Source organism: Punica granatum, chromosome 6 (genome assembly GCF_007655135.1).
Source record: "Punica granatum isolate Tunisia-2019 chromosome 6, ASM765513v2, whole genome shotgun sequence".
Taxonomy (NCBI): Eukaryota; Viridiplantae; Streptophyta; class Magnoliopsida; order Myrtales; family Lythraceae; genus Punica; species Punica granatum.
In genome coordinates, this window is record NC_045132.1 from 8,221,528 (window position 1) to 8,239,802 (window position 18,275).

General features: G+C 45.4%; 1 long non-coding RNA gene across 1 annotated transcript; it reads right to left on the reverse strand.

Annotated features, from left to right (window-relative positions):
- Positions 1-1,559: 1,559 nt before the first annotated feature.
- Positions 1,560-3,525, reverse strand: LOC116211931. Its single transcript, XR_004157785.1, has 2 exons — positions 3,334-3,525; positions 1,560-1,876 (listed from the first exon to the last, which is right to left on the reverse strand). It is a non-coding gene; the product is annotated as an uncharacterized LOC116211931 (long non-coding RNA).
- Between the last annotated feature and the right edge of the window lie 14,750 nt (positions 3,526-18,275).

Here is an 18,275-nt window from a genome sequence, read left to right on the forward strand (position 1 = left end):
TCAGAGTCGAGGTTGAAAAATTACTCATGATGGGCGCAATTAGAGAAGTTCAATTTTCGGAATGGATATCAAATGTAGTCATGGTAAAAAAAGCCAATGGAAGCCGGCGCATGTGCGTGGACTTTACCGACTTGAATTGAGCATGCCAAAAAGACACTTTCCCTTTGCCGCACATAGACTAGTTGATAGATGCCACTTCTGGCAATGAACTTTTGTCATTCATGGACGCCTACTCTAGATATAATCAAATCCTGATGCACCCTGATTACGAGGAAAAAACCTTTTTCATTATCGATCAAGGCATATTTTGTCACAAAGTTATGCTTTTTGGGCTAAAAAATGCTGGTGTTACATATCAGCGACTCGTGAACCACTTATTCAGGAAGGAAATAAATAGGACAGACCATGGAAGTGTACGTTGACATGTTAGTAAAAAGCAAAGAAGCTTGTAACCATGTCAAGGACTTGCAAGAATGTTTCAATGTACTCAGAGAGTATCGCATGAAAGAAGAAAATAAGTTTTGCCAAAGAAAGACAGGAGGCCATCAGAGTCGAGGTTGAAAAATTCATGATGGGCACAATTAGAGAAGTTCAATTTTCGGAATGGATATCGAACATAGTCATGGTCGAAAAAGCTAATGGAAGCTAGCTCATGTGCATGGACTTTACCGACTTGAATAGAGCATGCCGAAAAGACAGTTTCCCTCTGCCATGCATAGACCGGTTGATGGATGCCACTCCTGGGAATGAACTTTTGTCATTCATGGACGCCTACTCTGGATATAATCAGATCCTGATGCACCCCGATTACCAGGAAAAAGCCTCTTTCATTATCGGTCAAGGCATATTTTGTTACAAAGTTATGCTTTTCGCGTTAAAAAATGCAGGTGTTACATTTCAGCGGCTCATGAACCACTTATTCAGGAAGCAAATGGGACAGACCATGGAAGTGTACGTCGACATGTTAATAAAAAGCAAAGAAGCTTGTAACCATGTCAAGGACTTGCAAGAATGTTTCGATGTACTCAGAGAGTATTGCATGAAGTTGAATCCCGCCAAGTGTGCTTTCGGTTTGCGATCACGGAAATTTCTGGCATTTTTGGTAAGTGAGTGAGGTATTGAAGCGAATCCAGATAAAATCAAGGCCAACTAGAAAGGCACCACCTAAAAATGTGAAGGACGTACAGAAATTGGCAGGACTAATTGTCGCATTAAGCAAATTCGTAGCACGATCTGGTGATAGGTGCCTTCGTTTCTCCAAACAACTGAGGAATCCTACACGATTTCAGTGGAGCTCAAAATGCCATACAGCATTCGAAGATTTGAAAACATATATGGGGAGGTTGCCTTGATTGGTGGTAACTACACCGAGGGAAGAGCTAATTTTTTACATCACAATCTGTGAGTCCGCCATTAGCTCGGTCCTCCTAAGAAACAACGGTGGCGACCAAAAACCAGTCTACTTTGCTAGCAAGACCTCGATGGGTGCAGAAACTAGATATACTGACGTTAAAAATGCGACATTCGCTTTAGTGACCACGGGCTCAAAAATTGAGGCCTTATTGTCAAGCGCACCCAATCATCTTACTCCCTGAATAGCCACTTAAAACAGTCAGGCATCGCCCAACCCTCTTAGGCTGCCTCATAAAATGGGCAGTTGAGCTAAGTGAATTTGATATTGAGATACAAGCGTTAAGTGATTTCATCAATGAATGTATTCCCCATAATCAAAATGCTAAGATCCAGGTAGTGGAGACTCCCGAACCGTGGGTCCTGCATGTGGACGGGGCTTCTAACAAGACTGGGGCTAGGGCAGGAGTCGTCTTAACCTGTCCCAAATGATTAATCATGGAGTATGCCCTGCGATTCTAATTTCCTGCAATGAACAACGTTGCCGAATATGAGGCATTGATCACAAGACTGAGATTATCAAGACATATGAGTGGAAAAGTTAGGCATCTATAGCGAAACAATGCTCATGATCAATCAAGTGAATGGAGTATACGCCACTCGGGACGACGTGCTAGCAATATATCTGACTCACGTGAATAAAATGAAGGAGGCAATCAAGGAAGAACAAGTGAAGCAAGGGCCGCGAGCCAACAACGTACATGCCGACGCCTTGGCAAAACTAGCAAGTGCACGATTAGCCCCAACAAGTCGCACAATCATGGTAGAAACACTGTGACGCAGTGGAACCTAGTTGCGATCTGTTGATTCGCACACGAATACCAGACAACAACCTTCTATCACCTGTTGATTCTACGAATATCAGGAATAGGCATCAAACTCGAAACAAATCCGAGATTGGGAGAAAGAGCACGGTAGCTCCATAACTTTATTGATAAATCTGAAATTCACTGTCTTCAACCCTAGGGTTTTATAAAGCTTAAATAGGTCTTAAAAAAGCTTAAATTGCACGAAAAACATAAACTTTTTCCTAAAATTGTAAAAACGCCCTAAATAACATAAATTGCCTGTTTGAGGCCCTAAACGATGGAATTTGCCTTAAAAATCGAAAAATCATAGTAAAACTGTGAGTTTTGCTTCGAAAGCCGTTTCCCTTGACATAGGATAGTCAAAACTTATTTTTCTCCAAATACCGACTTGCCGTCTCTTCTACCGCATCACACTATCTCAACCAAAAATAATGGAAGCCGAAATAGCAACCTAGTTCGTAGAAGAAGATTGGACAACCCCAATCATCAAGTAAGATGGAACACACCCACCTTTGGATTTGAGGCATGCAGGGTCGAACAAATAGCAACAAGGTACACAATTATCAACGACACACTCCATAGGAGATTGTAATCATTCTCATAACTAAGATGTCTAATGCCGGCGGAATCTCGTTATGTCCTCCATGAAATTCATGAAGGGGCATGTAGCAATCACCTGGGAGGAGGAGCGTTGGCGCATAAGATCACAAGGCAAGGCTATTATTGGCTCACTGTTTTAAAGGGTGCAGAGAATCTGATAAGGAAGTGTAATCAATGTCAAAAACACGCATGCATTCCGAAAGCGCCACCGCAGTCTTTACATCAGCTAGGTTCCGTATGGCCCTTCGCTCAATGGGCGCGGATATCATGGGACCATTTTCCCCAGCGTCAGGCCAAAGAAAATTCGTAATATTGGCAATCAACTACTTTGAAAAGTGGGTGGAAGCAGAAGCACTCGCAAAAAACACGGAAAGGGAGGAAAAAAATTTCCGGTGGAAAAACCTGATATGCAGGCATGGACTTCCAAAATCATCATAACAGAAAACAGAATGCAATTCGACAACAGAAGGTTCCATGAATTCTGCGAAGAGTAGGTCATCGAACACCGTTTTACCTCAGCATCACATCCCCGGACCAATGGGTAGGCGGAGGCAACAATCCGAGTAATATTACATTATTTCAAGAACAAGTTCGACAGAGCTCGAGGGCAGTGGGCTAGTGCTTTACCCTTTGAGTTATGGGCAGATCGAACTACTGTCAGATTAGCAACAGGGGGAAACGCCTTTTAACTTAGCTTTTGGAACGAAAGCAGTCCTACTAGTGGAAGTGGAAATGCCAACTCCTCGGGTGGAGGCATATGAGCCCGTCGCCCATCAAGAAGGTTTACGTGGGAACCTAGACTTGCTTGAAGAAACAAGGATAGTCGGCGCACTAAAGATGGCCAAAAGATAACGGTAAGCGGCTCGATACTACAATAGGAGAATAAAAAATCGACAATTTTGGGTAGGCCACCTCGTTCTGCAGAAGGCAAAAATCACTTCTTGCGGATTGGGAAAGCTAAGCCAGAATTGGGAAAGACCATACAAGGTTACACAAACTATGGGAAATGGGGCACACAAACTCGAGGACCTTGATGGACGGCATATCCCACGAACATGGAATGCCGTGCACTTGAGGATATACTATCAATAAAGAGTACGAGTCATAGAGCTGTGCCCCCCTTCGAATAAGGCTTTAGTATCATTAGCCATCAAGAAGAACATTGTTGCTTGAAATGAACCCCATGGATTGTAAAGTTTCAAGTCATTAAACAATATTGATAGCCCATGTTATAAGATCCACAGATAGACTTGTCATGCCAACGAATTGTTTACACCTATGGGTTAGGACGAGCCACGAGCCAAAGAAAAAAAAAAGGTCTTTTAATAGACACGTTGGGCAAACAAATTGCTCGAACCTATGGGTCAATAACGATCCATGAGTAAAAATTGCGCATGCCCCTCCAGGTCATTCCTTGGACGGACAGCTAAGTCCCTTTCCTCACACAGGCACTCCAGGTCAGCCTCCAATTCAATGCATCGGTCACGCCATTCTGTTAAGAGACCTTCCAAATGAGTATGATCAAGCACGGAAAGTACTTGAAGTGCCTCGGGGCAAATGATGGGGGGAGATCAATGGGCGGACACATGGCAAGAGTTTATTAGGCAAGAAAGAATAAAGAAATACAAACAACACTTGTCTTGTGAGTTGCAGAAATAGTCAGCAAGCCCATGTGGTAGACCCTATTATATAGCCTGTCAATTTGTCAAAGCCTAGATTGTTGTTCGGGGATTAACGTTATAAATGGGGGATATTCCTCTTATCGAAGCAGGTGAAAGATGGGTAAGGAAATAAATATAAAGTAGGTGCTCGCCCATTCAAGAGAGGAGGAACTTGCATTTCCCTTGTCAGAAGAGCTTCATTTCTATACATATACAAGTATTCAATAATAAATAAGCATTAGATCCTTTCTATAGAGGCATGAGCACAAGCGGATTACCCAATACCGATTTTTAGTATCAACAATGACTATAATATCATTATTATATGACGTAAAAAAATGGACAAATCTTTTCAACTTACATATTACTTCAACCATTCCACAAACTTCTCTTTGTATAACCTTTCCATTCTTGTAAGTTACTCATCATACTTCCTAAAATTTTTTCACCAAATTAACTTATCAATTTCTACAAACCGACAATCACTAATTATTTGTTTACTCTTGTAAGACTCACTCAAGTAAAGGAGCGATTTTTGGGGTATTTAGCAAAATATATGCATGTACAGCATCCGTCTCATTGTCAGACATCATTCGATACTTGAATGGACCATGCGGTTGATGTGGATGGCAAAGCACCGAAAGTTGTCCCATGTTTTCTATATTTTCTCCATCATCATTCTGCAGTACCCGAATCAACTTTGATTGTACACTCAGTTCATAATAGAATGAGCGGAATGCGAAAATTTCCTACTCAATATATGCCTCACATATCGTGCCTTATTTCTTATCATTTTCTTTGGCCTATGCATAAACCTAGATCAAATGGAGTAAGCCAACATTTATTTATCAAATATAGGAAATTTTAAAATTAACCTTAAAAATTTATAAAGATGTTGGAACTCACCATTCGAATGCGTACATCCTTTCATATTATACATGTCCACCAACTCAAGGTTCATAAGCCAAATCAACAAGTGCTCTGTGGAATCAAAGAACCAGGTGGAAATATCTTCTCAAGTTTGCATAAAGCTTCCACGATATTTTTCTCAAGTATCGCCATGTGACTCGCATGAAAAAAGTGTCGAGCATATATCCCTGAAAGAAATGACATACTTCAGTTAATGCATCTCACGCTTGAGTAGACAACATATCTCTAAAGGCAACATAAAGCAACCTCTCCATAAACGCATGGAAGCCATGACTCTTAAAACCAAAAGCAGGATTATTATCCACGTTCACTCACCGAGATATATTACAAGCGGAGCCATAAGGAAACTTAAGACATTAAAGAGGCAAGCGTCTCTATGTTGTTTCTTGCTCAATGTAAACGAAGCCTTGGGTTTCACAATCCTCACATTCGTATCTATTAATTATAGCTAGGGTCGATTGTAGAACCTTTTCAAATCCTCTCTATTTTTAATGTTGTCTTTGGTCTTGTTCTTCACATCCATCATTGTATAAAAAATGTTCTCAAATACATTTTTCTTGATGTGCATTCAGGTTCGCGTGCCAATAAGGCAACTCCCAGTGCATAATCATTTTCAGCCGGTTATGAGATACGTCAAGTCCATGTATGTCTTGACCAACAAATGTTATTCCAAATATAATATTTGGAAGTTCAGTAACCCGAGCCAACACCTATTTATCAAATAATCATCGAGGCGGGAGGTTTTCACATCAATGCCTTTTCTAAATTTATCCCTGTGGTTTCTATAAGGATGATGTAAAGGCAAGAACTGACGATGGCAATCGAAAAATGATGCTTTCCCTCTACTATTAAGTCTAAAAGACTTAGTAAGTTCCATACAATAAGGACATGCCAACCTCCTATTAGTGCTCCATCCATATAGCATAGCAAATGTCGGAAAATCACTAATAGTCCACATAAGTGATGTTTTCCTTTGAAAATTCTGCTTCCTGTGTACAGCACAAGTCCTCACTTCTACCCTTGATAAGAGATTTAGTTCATTTATCAAAGGCCTTAAGATTACATCCACGTGGTTCTCTAGGCTTTATGAACCTGGAATTATCAATCTCTAGAACATATATGGAGTTTTTATGCACATACTAGGTGGCAAATTACATAGCAATTACGATCAGCCAACATGAATAAGAACTGCCAAATTGCCCAAATGGGTTGAATCCATCAGTGCATAACCCAATATGCACGTTCCAAGGATCCGCTGCAAATTATTGGTGAGTGCAATTAAAATCCTTCCATGCTTCACCATCGAAAGATGTGCCATAAATGCACCTTCACAGTGATTGGAATCATTCCATGTCATGTGGTGAGATATTTTCTCCAATATAAATAGTCGTTGAAGTCCAGGAGTTAATGGTGCATATGGAAGCACCTTATAAGGTTCTTGTTTCCACTTGCCATGTCAACACTTCCTTTTTGGTCTATACTGTGAGCGCTCACACACTAAGCGCAACATCTTATTAACATGTTCTTTGTAAAACAATATACAATTATTAGCATAAGCATGTTTCTTCTCGTAACCAAGCCCAAGTTGTGTCACCATCTTCTTTGAACTATAACTTTGAACTATAAAAGTTACTTCCTAAGTTTGCATCATTTGGCAACATATCATTGATAATTGAAACAATAAGTTAGTAGGACCTCTCGCTCATATTGAACTCTGAGTTACAGTTCAACAGTTAAGACACAATGAGTATCTTGGTTTGTGTTTTGCAACCATCCCAAAAAAGGTTCTTATGCATCCTTCAATAAAACGTATATGCTGCGTTTGGTTTCAAAGTATGATTTTAAAATCGGATTTTGATTTTAAAAAAGAGTGGTGTCAGCACCCTATTTTGGTCCACCGGTTCCAACAGAAGACTTCTGATCAAAGCTCAGGTCACTATTCACGATCGGGAAACCGGAGGCGAACATGCTGGCACGAAGTCATGAATTACAGGAGAGAAGCAGGGTCCACTAGAAAAAAGCACAGGAGGGCAATCGGAAGAGTAAACAGACGACGAGCCCCAAAGCAACAGGAGCTGGAACTGTGACACTATTCATCACCAGATCACCGAAGCGTCGGAAGGTATCCAATACGGGACTCTAAAAATCCCTCTTTGTGCCAAAATGACCAATGGCACATCCGAGCGCATTTCAGAAGCATCCTGTTTATGCCGGGGCACTCCCGAACATTTACAGACGCCTTCCCGACAAGGCTCCCGGGGCGCCCGATCCACGAACAAACAAACAGCACCCGGAAACAGGCCTACACACACCCAAGGACCACCAGGACCATGAAACAGGATTCAGACTGCGTTTCGGGGTTCATCTTGGTCTCCCGAGTGGATTCCGACCCTGGAAAAATGGGTCATTTTCTACAGAAAGACATAGCCGGAGACCCTTTTAACAAATCATCAGTGCACGAGATTTGAGCCAATCAATCCCAGGGACCTCAAGGGCTTGGGAGTTAAATCCCGATCGCATTGCAAAATCCATTTAGGTTTCCCAAGTACCATTCCAGTAATAAAAGGGCCCCTTTCAGGGGGAATCTTGTGCTCATAGCTCATTCGGGAAAATGTTGACATCCGAGCTTTGCACCACCCACTCCCAACAACCCCTAGGGGCTAGGAAATCATTTCGGTTCGGACCAAGCAAGTCATACCGATCTCCCGAGTGACGTTTCAATGGTCACGAACGCCTCTCGACAAGCCTTCGGGACTCATATTTGACAAACGGATATCACAGTGGTCTCCGAACACATCAGAACACTCGGGAAACACTGAGAAAGCCTCGTTCGCGGATTCCTAGGTCATCTCCGGTTATCGATCTCCAGCCGGGGTCGGTGAGTAAACCGTTCTGCCCAAAGCACAAAGCACACCGACACGAGCGGTACAGCACGTAGAGGCGCGAACATGCAACAAAAACGGACAACTTCGCTCCGATCATCCAAACAGAGCAAAATCGGCTTTTGAGTGCCCGGGCTACTCGAGCATTTACTTACACGGAGCATGTCAATATTTAAGCTCATTAAAATCGCATTCGCACGTACATCGATAATTCATCGTTCAAACGAGCTACGAAAATCAAACACGCGACCAATCGAGCCCCGAGCTTCTTCCGGCTTTCTTTCTAGTCAAGTGGGACCCTTGAGCTAGCCAAGCCAAGCCGAGCCAAGCCAAGCCGCAAGCCATGGCTTCTCTCTAGGGGTGGCTAAAAGCAAGTCAACTCTCCCCCATCCACCCATTTCAAAATATCTCTTACACCACATCACTTCTCTTCTTCCATCCATCACCTCCCATCAACTTTTCAAGACAACTTCCCCTCCCTAATCCCTCTTAAAAATTCGGATGCCCTAAGCACCCCCCTCTAATTTCACTTAATTTCAATAATTTTGCATCATTAGCCTTCCTATATAAGCCTCTCGGGTCATTAAGTTAATCACAACTCCTCTTGCACTCTCTCTATAGCTTTCTCACTCAAAAACTCTCTCAAATTCCTCTCAAACTCCAACACTTCGTTCAGCCCAAGCACAGCCCAGTTCAATGCCAAAATTGCCGGAAAACTCAACCGTTTTCCGGCAACCACCACTCAACTCGAACCAAACTTGACCAAACTTCATATCCCACACGTACTTGACCTCCCGAGTCCATCTCCGGTGTTAGTTCCGGCATTTGAAGCTTCCAGCATCCAGATCCAGAACAGTCTAGAATCGGGTCTCTAGGCACTTTCCTGGTTCCTAGGCGAGTCCCGCCCCCCGACTTTGCCCGAGCCTTGACCAAACTTCTTACCCCACATGTTTTCGACCTTCTAAATCCATTTCCGAACTTAGTTTTAGCATTCGAAGCCTCCAACACACCGTTTCAGCAGGTAACAGAAACAGTACAGAAATGGGTTTCTATAGCCACCCCGGGGTCCTCGGCACGCCATTTCTTCCCACGACCATGGCGAGTCGTGCCATCACTTCCTAGGGGTTCCTCATGACCCTCACTCTCCCCCGTGACAAGGTGGTCTCATGCCGAGAGCCGCTCAACCGTGCACCACCGTCATTTCTCTCTTTTCTCCCTTTACAGATTTTTTCCAGTCTTTACCAGTTTTCTTTGCATCTCTCAGGAAAATCGACATGTCCAATCTTCAAGAAACCACTGCAGGCATGATCCTCAGTCAGTTAGGAGTCCAATGCTACCGATCTTGCATCAAAAGACCACCGGAAGCCTCCCGTAGAGTCGTTTCTTCATCGGGTGCCAGTCGGGTCTGTTCCTCTGGTTTTCTATTCTGACCCGAACTTTGCAGGAACATACAGGTCAGCTCGGGTTGAATCTCACTACGAGCCACATATCACCGTGATCCTCACTCAGCTAGGAGTCCAATTCCACCGACCTTATGCCAAAAGACCACCGGGAGCCTCCTATAGAGCCTTTTCTTTATCGAGTGTCAGTCGGGTCTGTTTTGCCCCGACTGGGTCCGTCTCTTTTTACTGATCCGACTTTGTTTTTGATTTCCGGAAAATCTACGCATGCTCTCCTCCCGAAACCACCGCAGACGCGATCCTTAGTCTCTTGGGAATCCAACGTAACTGGCGCCGTGCGAAAATTCCATCCCGATCAACCGGTACAGCCCCGACAAGCTGGACTGCCAGTCGGGTCTGCCGCCGACCCGACTTCACTGATTCGGGTCTGTTCGTTCCAGGGGGCAGAATCGACTTCCCGAAGCCGTTTTTTCGACTTTCCTCGACTTTTTCCGCATCTCGGGGCAAGGTATAATCATTCCCGACTTAGAGAAGTTAAGACTTTTACGTTTTCTTTGCGTTTGTGGGGCGATAAGGCGGTCCATGACCGATTCGCATGCAAGTTTATGTTTTTATGTGTTTTTACATCGTATTATGCATGTTTTCATCGTTTACAATGCTAGCATGTCGGGAAATAGCTTGAATCGGAGTCGAGGAGACCTTGTTGGCTCAGGCAAGCCAAAGGAGCTTCTCGGCCTCACCCCAAGGGAGGTGGCTGAGAGCCCCTCTTGGCTTCCTCGGGCCATGGATGGCCTCCTTTCCCCGACTCAAGTCGTTTCCCGAGTTTTTACATCTTTCGCTTCCCATGAGTCGGTGCCGTTTTATCGATTCCTCTAAATATCGTGTTTGTACTTGTTTGTATGTTTGGTTGCGTTCCTAAGATCATGGCGGCACCGGCTATGTAAAAATGTACGTTGTCATTGTGTTTGATGTTTTACGCATGCAAGAAATGGTCAAAACCGATTCTTGGAATTGATTGTAATCACAATTTTCATTTAATCGTTGGTTTCATGTTAATTCGTATGCTAGGTACGTTAATATCGAACAATCATTTCATTGATCCATCACAATTGAGATTCGAGGTCTCAATCATTAAACCATTCCACGAATGGGAAATGGGACGTGTCATTTGGTTAATGAAATCATTCGGCTTAAATAATTGGACAAATTGAATATTAATTTGTAAACGCATCCACGGATCACGAAATAGTGGAAATACCCTTTTTTTAAATCCCCAATTTCAAAGCATCGAGATGCGAGACACGAATAGAATTAGTGTCCAGGGAGTACTCGTGTGCTATGATTCGAGTCCGGGCCCAATTTGAGGCGGCTCAAGTCGAAACACGCGAATCCTCTTTAGACCTCTTCATGTCATGTAGTCTCAATTTTACGCGTGCATCTCACATACCTTACCGTCCAAGGGCATAACCGTCATTTCATGATTCGCCGATACCCTAAGCATTAAGGAGACCGAAACACCTTGATCTATGGATGGAAAAGGGCGGCCCGTTCGGGTGTGAGTTGCATTCGCATGAACCATTTCATTCACTTTTCGATGTTTCTATCTTCTTATTGTAGTTTCGATAGTTAATGTTGTTATTTTTGTCACAAAACATACAAAACCGAATTAATCATGCATTTGGCTTGATCAAACATTAGATAACGGATAGGCGGAATGCTAGATTCCAATCTAGAGTCAAAATACGAGTTTGGCAAATTCGGTGAAACCGCAGTGACACCTCACTGAATAGAATTCTAAAACAAATTCACACATGTAATTGGCCTAGAACCATGTCCCAGCCCAGCTCTTTGTTTGCCTAGGTTAGATACATTGTTTGCTAATCAACTCCGGTTAATAACTGATTAAATCACGTACATTCGGCCTAATGTACAACTTGTCTGTATTTATCTGCATTTATCAGTTTTTGCCTGTTTTTCATCAGTTTTATCAGTTTTCTTCTGTTTCCCATTTGCTTTTGCTGATTTGTTACGACTCGGGTCCGAACCCATAGGCTACGTAATATGCGGGGTCCAACACCCCAAATCACCGAACACGAGGTCCAACGCCTCCTAACTCACTGAGCGCGTGCAACCCGAGTGCGGAATGGGATCTAGCCTAGAGTCACCATCACACTCCAAGTATGGCCTATGTGGGAGGCAATTTGGATTGGATGTGTGAAACGTGTTTAGATATCACCCGAGAGCTCGATTGGTCCAACGATTACAGTGGAAATCAACCGGTTCCCCTACAGACCGTTGGTTCGATCGGACCCAACCCCCGGCTCCTTGAGCCCGCGTTGCCTTAATTTATTTATCGGCTATTGAAAACACACGGTGAGCCGGAGCGGAATATTGACCCGACGCAAACCGATCGGGATCCATTTACTTGTTCGGTTGTATTTTGTAATTACTCAAGAGAACATTGCGAGGATTCGTTTGTACATTCATTCATTCATTTGTAAGGATCCCCGATCGGCGAGCGAAAGGTCTGAGTGTCAAACCGGTCAAGTTGGTCTATTGTTACCAAGAGAGGAGTAAACTCGAAAACTCGTGGTCTCGGTTTGCGTAGGAAATCGACCACCACGGTCCGACGAACTGTAACGCGAAGATAGTGAACCGATTCCTCAATGCACATGTTTACTCATCTTTCGGATTCTTGGCCCAATTTGATCAATTCATCGACTTTACGGTGTCAAAACGGGCGAGTCAAGTGCAACCCTAAATCACGCGGTAAATAAACAAAACGGCAAGCCTAGCAAACTAGAGTACCGAAAGGGCGTGTGGGATATAGGCCCGCATATAATAGAACCCCCGAATTCGGATTTTTCGGTTCCGTATGACCATTGCCTTAGTATTTAGGTGTACCCCGTACCCCTAGACCCGGGTGACTCAATGGCCCTCGACCTACGGGTCGTAAACAGTAAGTGGCGACTCCTTCTCAAGTGCGTCCGTCGCGAGTCCCCGGGAAGGTGGACACTCCAAAGCCGCGTTGCATAGGCGCGCGCACGCGTGCCCCGACGAGATGAAATTCGGGTGCGCACAGCTTGGCGACTCCACTGGGGACGGCTAGAGGGTTCAGGCTCGATTCCGTTTGCTTGCTTGCATGTTTATTTATCACTGTCTGTACATTTATTTTAAGCACATTTATTTCGTGCACATTCATTTTACGTACTTGCATCGCATCATTCTAGCGGGTTTCTAGGTACCTCGTCCGAAATCCCACGGGCGCCAAAATAGGAAGCTAGGTTAGTCAGAGGTTCCGAGTAAGGGAACGGATCGAGTCAGCTATGCCACCGAACCGGCTCCCAAAGATCCTCGCTCGATTTCAAGGAATTCACACCCTTGATTCGGGGGCCCCCATCCATAGATAGCACGGTCCCTGTAGCACCGAACCATGCATCGTGCTATGCCTCCATGCAAGCCTTCAACCCGACGCCGACAACAGTCCATCGAGTCGGCCTGCGTGCCACTTGAGTCTTTTCTATTTCAAGAGCGATGTACCTTGTAATTTGTACTAAGCCGTGGGCATTTACTTTTCTCTGCACATATGCATCATGCAGTTTTCAAAACACACTAGGATGTCGTTCACGTTGACAAGTCCTAAGCAGATTTTCTTATCGTCTTGGTAAGGGACGCCTTGCTCGGCCTCCTGCCCGCGCCTCGACAGAGTCCACTAGCACATAAGGACCTCACCGACCCGCCACGAAATGCGGATGGCGTATACTCTGGGACAGCATGATCGACCTCACCAACACTAGGTTTGATTACCGAGAGGTTGCTGAGAGATGAGGAACTCGCCGGCCAACCACAACTTGGAGGGAGCTCTCCCAAACCCGCGATAAGCTACAGAGATACGATCAGGAGCTCGTTTGGGCGAACGCCGCCCTGGAGAGGTCTAAGAAAGGGCCTCATGAAGGCCAACACATGCACTCTAGTATAGATGTCTCCGCAAGGCCCTCGCCTAGACCCGGTGCTTTCCGAGGCCGCGCTCGCTCAAATCCCGAGTGTGGTGGCAAATCAGCTTAAGGCTCTATTTTACAAAATTTGCATTGTACTTTGAACTTTTTGAGTCAATGTGAACGACAGCATTAGCTTTTGAAAACTCGCGCATTGCATGCATCCTATCCATTTACTGTTTTACACGACAATTAACACTACCACACGGTAGACAAAGTTGTGACCGCCTTTGTAGGTGGACCTCTTATGGTCCTCACCCTTCCTCCACGGCGAGACGATCAGTAGCTCAAGGGCCAACCATCCAAGCAACACTAACTCCCCATTGATCCCGCGCAATCGATTATGTCATTGCATGGTTGAGCACACGTCCCTCCATGCTACAAGTGCTTCCATCAGCACAACTGAGCGTGCCCTTTTCGCGTCGTGCGAGCACACCCCTACCTTGCCCATGCACGCATCCTCGACACACCTTATGCATGTCTCTCAGTGTGCTTGCATGACGCCTACCAGGCCAGTTCTCTCCCCTACGCAGTTGCATTCAAATTACGAATAGTTCTTGTTCCTCCATTGCTTTTCCTCTTCCCATTGTAGGAAATAACTGACAAGAAGACAACTTGAATCTTGAACGACCACAATCAGGACAATGAATACTTCCTGTCCAGCACTTTGGAACTTCGACACCGAATCCCAACCCTCCCTCCGCAAAAGATCACAAGCAACAGCTCCAACGAACAGAGCATGGCCCTGCCCACCCGCCGCGAAAGTCACTAGCACGGCCACATCTCTGACCGGAGAATGATCCCTGCCCACCCTCTACTTAGGCCATCAACTAGCCACTGGGGCAACATGCACTCTTCCCTAAACTCTCTTTTACATTTATTTATATGCATTCCCAAACAAGCTCCCGGCATGAATGAACCCTTCACGGGCGCACTAGGACAACCCCAAAGACGCCCTGTTGGTTCTGTTGGAATTGTTCGGTTCGTCTGTCCTCATGGGATCTGGCTCCTCGAGCCTTCCCTAGGACGGCTACGCATGCCAACCCACAATCGGGGAAAGTACACTTATGTGGCCCCTAGCCACGGTCTGCCCACTCCATGGTGGCGATGACTAGATCTCAGAATTGAGTGTTCCCCACGCGCGGCACCCCATGGGTCGCACGTTGGACAAGGGGATTTTCCTATGGGTCCACTCTACATTTCTTACCGCATATTACACCGATCAATCACCTAATGCATCATCTTCTTTGTCATCTCTCACAGGGACACGCCGGTCACAGGCGAAGAACGATACACAGGTTCACATCTCCCTGAGAATTCCTCTCGGACCCTTTCCTCATACTTTGACGAGGGAGGTTTCCGACGAATATGTACCCCCCACGAAGCCGAAGACAGAGACAATTAAACAAACCATTCAACCTCGACGCATGCGTCTCCACCGAGATCGAGCGACACCCCGGGGCAAATTGGGCCTTCCCCACTACAAAGACCCATCACCGACAACATGCAACGACAAGTCCCGGGGCAGGACACATTCGGCTTCAAGAGTGCCTATCATCTAAGGGGCACCCTCCACGGGAACGACAATGCACGATCGGGAGCGGCGATTGCACAAGACGCCCGGTACAGATCACAAAGACCGAGGCATCCCCGTCCAACATTCACGCGAAGCAACCTTGGTCACCCAGACTCCTGGGGCAATTTTGTTTTCTTTTTAGACAATAAGGGAAAGGACTTGTAAAGTATGCAAGGACAAAAGACGCGAAATTCGGCTTTGGAGTGCACAAGAATCAGACTTCTGAGAAAACCAGCCCTCACAAAATTGGGCTAGGACAACGAAATACATCAAGTCTCCATGGGCCAAAGCAAACAAAAGCGGCCTCGGTGATGCAAAGTCGAGGAGTTTCAAATAAATACACGGGACACAATACAGACCCAGCTGCAAGAAAAAAAAACAGAGCGAAAAGAAGCGGGAAAAACCCGCCAATGAAGAGAGAGAAAAAAGACGCGGGAAAAACCCGCCAATGAACAAAACAAGGCACCGCCGAGATATAAAACTCCGGCACCGTCAATTCGAAGAAGAAATCAACAAACCCCGACAAAAAGGGGGAGCAGCAGACGCAACTCCTCGACGGAGACAGAACGTAATGCACTCGGAGGTCGAATCATTCGAACCCTTCGCCCTTGCAAACTCGAGAGGCAAAAGAATCGAGCCCGCTAGATCGAAAACCCCTCCGGGAGACCTAGGCAAAAGCTAGGGCAAAAGAGAGGCATGACTGAAAATCTCGAAGCGGACGGTCATGGCAAAAGGAGAGTTCATCCCTTTAGGTTGAAAAGTACGGCCCCGAGGTGGGTGACCGTAGCAAAATAAGAGTAAAACGAGAGATAAGCAAAACAGTCACCCTAGGCTCTCGCACACTGTGCGGACCAAGGATCCCCAAGGGAAATGGCCAGGTTATCTACTCCGACACGATCCCCGATCGGCTCTCCTACCAAGCTCAACCGTCCAAGGCAGATTCTTCTTCAAGCACAGCGGGCGACCAAGCACGCAATCCAAACAGTTCAAGACAGCCAACAGTAACCGAAGGACGAAAGAGAAGGGGGGTACATCTCACGACAAACGTGAACCCGTGTATCCTTTCAGCCTTGGGCAACGTGCTCCCTAAGCTTTCACTTTTCTCTTTGTCATTGCACAACTCCAAAATAGGTCACAGCCACCCTTCTATCGGCTACCACAAAGCCAAAATCCTAGACATTTCTTTCCGGGAGTCTAGTCATAACACTCTGGAAATGACTAGACCGAGGTCTGACCAAATTTGAACAAAAATTCCCCATGCGGGTTACAAATACAGCCGCCCTATGGCACATTGATGAGAAGGGTCCTAACCTCAAGGGCGCGTCGAACAACCGATACAGCCACTTGGGCACCTTTGAGAACGTCTCGATATGCCCGTGCAAGGCCAACAGGAGCCCCGAAGGCCTCGCATCGGGGCCTCTAAAAGCGGGACCCCCATTCGCATCACCAAAGCAAAAACTCTCAATGGGTCGCCTATGCGACCCGAAACTGAAGAGCATGCGTCGCAAACACTTCCTTTTACCTGTGCTTACAAATCGCTAGTAATCACATGACTTACTAGTGATGACAGGATCACAGGTACAACAAACGCGGGAACAAACACTTTGTCTGTTATTAAAATGTTGTGTGTTATCTTTCAGCACTTGATTGTCATGCGGGTCGAGCCTAATCCCTAGGCCGAATAATATTAGGGTTCAACGCCCTAATCACCAATCACAGGGTCCAACGCCCTAATCATCACTCATAGGGTCCAACGCCCTATTCAGTGAGAGCGTGCATCGAGTTTTAGTTCTTCAGTTTTTTCCTAAACTCACGGTGAGTTAGAGCGGAATAATAACCGAACACGAGTTGGCTGGAATTCGACCCTTTGTAATTTTTATTTATTATTTTCGAAAGTTTTGTAAGGATTTTATTTTGTACATTAATTATGTAAGAATTCCAGTCGGTGAGCGAACAGTCCGAGAGTCGAATTAATCAAATCGATCTAATGCTCGCTCAAAGGAAAGTAAATCCAAGATCTCGCGGTCCTGGTTCACGCGGGAATTCAACCTCCGTGGTTCGATGAACTATAACGAAAGATTGTGAACCAATTCCCCGACAAACGGGTTTACTTCTCTCTCAACTTCTCTACCAACATCGTTTAGTTCACCGAATTTTCGGTGTCAAAACGTGTGAGCCAAGCGCAACTTAATTCACGCGATAAATAATAAAACATGCAAGCCTAACAAACCAGAATACCGAAAGGGCGTGCGGGATATAGGCCCGCACGTAATGTGAACTCCCGAACTCGGACTTTCCGGTTCTGCACAGACCAATGCCTTAACAAAACTAGGTGTTCCATACCCCTAAACCCAGGTAACTTATACGCCCTCGACCTTCGGGTCGTAAAATGATAAGTGGCGACTCATTCTCACGCGTGTCCATCATGCATCCCCACGGGAAGGTGGACACATTCGGGGTCCGTACAGGTGTACGAGAGTTCGGATCGAATTGTTCAATTTGAAGACGTCCATTGGTCTTATTGTTATCGGAGTCACACCGGTGTTTCCTTCGAGCGTTGGTCGCTAGCACCGCCGATCTCTAAGACTCGTCGACGAAGTCGATGTGGATACGGGTAGAGGTATCACGCTTGGGACGCTCGGTCGACGGTTTAAAAGATTCCAGGTACACTTTATCTATTCACATTCTACTAGTAGGTCTTGGATCTAGTTTCACGAGTAGAAAATTTTGAATTTTTTATTCCTTTTACGCTTCCGTAGGCCCCGTGAAACTAGCAAACAGCGCTACAAACAGCTTAATCTCATTGATGAGAAACGGCTTACAGCACTTTGCCACGGTCAATGCTATCAGCATAGAATGGCCCGAGCGTTTAACAAGAAAGTCCGTCCCCACTAGTTCAGCCCCGGCGACCTCGTTTTGCGGAAAGTCTTCCACACCGCCCAAGATTCCAAAAGCAAATTTGCTTACAAGTACGATGGTCCCTTCATCGTCAAAAAAGTCTTTGACAAACGG